This window comes from Frankliniella occidentalis, unplaced genomic scaffold, assembly GCF_000697945.3.
Source record: "Frankliniella occidentalis isolate FOCC.00 unplaced genomic scaffold, Focc_3.1 Scaffold44, whole genome shotgun sequence".
In the NCBI taxonomy this organism is placed as follows: Eukaryota; Metazoa; Arthropoda; class Insecta; order Thysanoptera; family Thripidae; genus Frankliniella; species Frankliniella occidentalis.
This window is the reverse complement of record NW_026267174.1, coordinates 740,152-744,868: the sequence shown is the minus strand read 5'-3', so window position 1 is coordinate 744,868 and position 4,717 is coordinate 740,152. Positions and strand designations below refer to the sequence as shown.

General features: G+C 57.9%; 1 protein-coding gene across 9 annotated transcripts in view; it reads left to right on the top strand.

The window, feature by feature from the left end:
* The window catches only part of LOC113211936 (poly(rC)-binding protein 3), a 155,530-nt gene that overhangs the window by 100,181 nt on the left and 50,632 nt on the right, over positions 1 to 4,717 (top strand). For 2 of the 9 annotated variants that reach the window (XM_052266893.1, XM_052266890.1), the window contains exon 4: positions 1,568 to 1,649. The exons of the other annotated variants lie outside the window; for them this stretch is intronic. The gene's annotated coding sequence lies outside the window, so the exon portion shown is untranslated. The remainder of the gene's footprint in view (positions 1 to 1,567; positions 1,650 to 4,717) is intronic. 9 annotated transcript variants of the gene reach the window in all.

The window sequence follows — 4,717 nt, the reverse complement described above, 5'->3', positions numbered from 1 at the left end:
GCCGCCGTCGTAGTATTCCGCAAAGCGAGGGGAACCCGCCGCGTTTGTTTCTGTTGTCGGTCTGCCGCTGTATGTGTGTGTGTGTGTGTGTGTGTGTGTGTGTGTGAGCGAGAGTAAAGTGTGCGCACGTAAATGCAGCGCACGCATCCGCAAGTTGCCGTGTACGTGCGGGCTGCCCCGCAGCTGGCGCCCGCCCGGGTAGGCTAGGCGGGCCCGCTCGGGAGCCGCGCGCTGCGCGCTGCCTACCCGGCACGGCGCTCTGGCGGGCCGGGCCGGGCCGCGGAGGAGAGGAGCGGTATTATATGTGAATCCCGTCACGTCGTCACATCACACCGCATGCATGTACACCCGCCCGCCCCGCTGGTGCTGGCGGTGGTGGTCGCGCCGCGGGGTACACGCTGCTGTGTGCAGCACGTGGGTGACACGTGCGGTGACACCTTGCGGTGTGACGAGGGGTGCGCGCGAGGGGCGGCGCGGCGGGGAGGCACCACATTCACCTTCTTGCCTTCACGTGGTCGTGGTTTTATATTACGCGACGTGGGCAGTGGGCACGTGCGCCCTACATATAAAGAACGGGCGACATATTCCATATAACACGCAAGACAAATATCACACACATATCCTAAAAAAAGGGAAAGGGGCATGAGTGACAACTCGGAAAGGTGTGTGACAGAGGGTCCAGCACGGTCGCGGCAGACATTTATTTTGCAAGTGACATGATGATGTCGCACTTTTTTATTTGTTGCAATTCTTGTAGAGTTTTGATACGTGGGTCGTTTATATTGACCCTTTTCTTGAATATCAGCTCGGTGTCCAGTCAAACACGGTACAGTAGTACTTTGCTGTGAGTTTACTCGCTCCCACCCCCACCCCCCTCCGTTGACTCCGAGGTGTGGGACCCTGGGACACTTCCGTGCACACGGCTTAAAAGAGGAAAGATGGTGTGGGAGAGCGCGGCGCGCCCTCCCGCGGGGTCGGTCCGAGGGAGAGAGCCGCGCGAAGCAGCAGCGGCAGTGTATAAGTTGGAGAGCAGCAGGGCGAGAAGGTACGAGACGGGGGGTGGGCGGGGGTGGATGTCTTCCAATTGCGGATATTGGACCGTGTGCACGCGGAAGTGCTGCTGTTCCCCTCTGCTCTCCTGTCTCTCCTTTCTTTGTCTCTCTCCGTTTCACTTCCTCCTCCTCTTTGTCTCTCCGTTTCACTCGTCCCCCTGCGCCGCGCTGTCTTGCTGTTCTGGTGCTTCTCCTCTTCTAGTGCGACTTGTCCGCGGGCAATAATGTGGCTCTCTCTCTGTGTGCGATATGAACATGAGGAGCAGGACAAATATAAATAACTTAAGTATAGTCTCTGACTTTCCGTCTGCTGATTCCGCGTCGGGCTGACGCGGCTCACCGACAGTGGCGGGGAAGCGGAGAGTGCTGGAGGCGGGAGAGAGAGATCGAGAAAGAGAGAGAGACAGAGACAGGGAAAGGGGGTGGGGGGTGGGCTAGGCCTTTCGCCGCGGACTAATAAAGCCACTCAAGTGCACTCCGCTCGTACTAACCTGGTTGTTTCCCTTGCTTTGCAGGTAAGTGGCTGCTGTCGTAAGAGCGAGAGAGAGAGGAGGGGGCAAGAGGAGAGCCTAGCCGTAAGAGCTTCTGCTGCTGAAGGTGAGTGATGTGGGGAAGCGAGACAGAGAGATAGGAGTGGGGGCGCCGAGGAGGGTATATAAAAGAGAAGGCTATGATGTGTGAGAGCCGCGCCGAGTGGCGCGCCGAGCTGCCGGGCCCGTTATCTGCCGGGTAGCCGCCGCTCCCTCGGCCGCCCCGTGCCCCGTCGGCCACCCCCTCGGCCGCCCCCTCGGCTGCCCCCCCTGTCTGTAGCTCTGCTACGCTCCCCGCGGGTTCATTTCGGAACAAGCTTCTCTCGCCGCCGCCGCACCGCCGTGTTTGGCGCAGGAAGTTCAAACTCGCGGCTGCGTTGTATGGGATTGGCTTTCCTCTCTGGGGCACGGCGGCGGCGGCGGCGCGGCGCTGAGGTAGTTGTTTCCGCGGTTGCACTCTCGACGGGATCACGTGCAACAATTCGGTATTCATTATCCCCCCCCCCCAAACCTCTTCCCAACTATCCCCATCCCCCTTCCCTTGCCTTTGCACCGCCCCCCAATAACTCCATCCGACGTGGGAGAGGAGCCTTCCTGCTGAAATCCCCTCTCAAACACGGTTAACGCGCATCAAGGTGGGTGTGTTACACCTTTGTACCATGCTGGAGAAACTGGCACCGTGTTGCGTTCCGCTTGGCTGGAGCTTGTGCTCGAGCTTGTGCTGGTGTGCTGGAGCTTGTGCTGCGAATAATTTTCCAGCTACCCCGTAGGAACCCTGCATGAACCAGCAAAAATCATTTTGCTGAAGCTTCTTCGGTCTAGAGCCTATGGGGTGGGTACAATGGTGTGAGATGTAACGCCGTTTTCTGCCAATCAGCCCCTCGCAGCTCGTCTCCCCGTAGCTCCTCGGCCGGAGCCGCTGGAGCAGTCTGGAATGCTCATTAAAGCTCCGTGATATCGTCGGAATGCGCGTTGGTTTACATTCCGCGCCACCGCTTCTCCCCTCCTCCCTTCCTCCCTTCCCTCCCTCCTTCCTACCCCGCCCACCGCGTCTCACCGGTCGGTTCCGCGTTCCGTACCGCCGGGGCGGGACCACCGCAGATCTGCCAGCCGCAGATGTTCCGCCCCTCCACTTCTCCAAGGACCCCCCCCCCTCCCCCTCTCACGTGGCTCCTCGACGTCGTCCTTGTCCTCTGATCCCCGCCGTACCCTTTAACGCCGTCCTCTCGCCCCGACACCCTCCCCTTCTCTCCGCTTTGCCCGAACCCCTCCAGCCGCCCTGGAGCGGAGCTGAAGCACCCACCGTTTGCGGTAACCACCCGGTGTTATTCCTCACCCCTTCCCCCCTCTCCCGGAGATCACCCTCGCCAAGCATATCCCGCCTGCCTCAACACCTGTTAATCTGTATATTGCGTGGTCTGGACCCTTCCCTTTCTGCCCCCTCCCTGTCAGTTTGAGAAACGCTTTTGTTCGCCAGTGTGTGTGTTTAGAGGGGGGGGGGGGGCGTCCGTTTTGTTGTCTTCTCATCTTGCTTGAAAGGGCGTCCTTTTGATCTGTTTTCCGCCGCCAGCTGCTCCCATTGTGTGACTTACAGTTAGTCGTTTTGTAGATTATTTTGATACGGTTTTGTTTTTTTGTCGACATGCTTATCACATCAATATTCTTCAGAGATAATTTAGACAATAGGCCTACATATTTTTTACGTGTTCATTTACCAAAACAGTTGAAAGTTGACATAAACCCTGTTTACTCTTTATATCTACGACTGCAAGGTAGCTGACTGAGGGAACTTTTTGAGTTAAAGTATCCCAGAGAGAGAGAGAGAGAGAGAGAGAGAGAGAGAGAGAGAGCTTGATCGTTTTGCCCAGCAACAATAATCCGCTTTGATCCTCAGCAGTGCTGTGAACGATTCCGCCCCAGGACTATATACACCCCTGTGCGGGGCGGCGCGGCGGGGTGCGTTTGCGGGAGTGGTGGGCCCTGCTGCTAATCACCCAGGCCTGACCGTTAGCTCGGCAAACTGTGCAGCCCCCTCCCCTCCCCTCTGTTTGACGAGCCGGGACTGGGCCAGGCTCGGGGCCACGGGGGTGAGAGGTGGAGGAGTGGAGGGCCTGCCTGCTGGCCTGCCTGCTGGCCTGGACTTGGGACAGCTGTTCGAGTGACTCTCCCTCTGTCCCTTCCTCCCTCTGTCCGTTGGCCTTCTCTTTTACCATTTCTCCACCTCTCTCCTTCTCTCCCATTTTTTTTTCCATCTTGCTTACTCTACCGTTTCTGTTTGCCTGTTTCCTCTTCCGCTTTTTTGAGGTAGTGCTTCGGATTGCGCGCCGGTGCGGGCGGGTTTGTCTACCTACCGGGACCAAAGTGAGTAGGCAAACCCACCGAGCGAGCGCGTGCACCGAAACACCGGTACACTAGGCGGTTCGGCTGCATACATTTCGCCTCACCCCCCACCCCCTGTGGATCGGCTTGGCGGCCGTGTCCGCTATCGCTTTGTGGCGCAGTTCAAATTGACTCTAGCGAGTGTGTGTGTGTGTGTGTGTGTGTGTGTGAGAGAGAGAGAGAGAGAGAGGGGGGGCTTTTTGGAAGGGGAGACCCGCCTCTCCTATGACTCCCTCCTTCTCCTCTCCTCTCCCCCTCGCTCTGCGCGGCACATATGCTCATGTTGGCGGCAATTACTTTATGGGGCCCCGGAATATTTTGATGACAGGCTGACGCTATCAGCGCCCCGCCCGTTATCGGTCCTCGCGGGGGGGAAGGGGCTAATGTTTGTCGGGGCGGGTCCGGTCTGGGCCGACCGAGCGGCGTGGCACTGGAAAAGGGTGTGCGCTGCGCACAGCAATTTCAAACACTGTATGGCGTCGCCTTTAAATGACTCTTGCGACTCGTGTTGCAGATTGATTAATATACTGTACCGAACCGTGTCGCGTTCGTTTTAAACGGGCTACGCACGCTGGACGGACGCGTCATGTAGCCTGTAAGGAAGAGTGCAACGACGGTCAGTCATAACGTTCGATTTTCTAAGCAATGTGACACAATTTAATTAAGCGTAGTGAGGAACACAGTAGGGTAGAGGAGAAGAAGGTAAAGGAAGGCGAAGATGTGCAGGGAGCAGCAGCGTGGTGGTGCTGCTGCTGC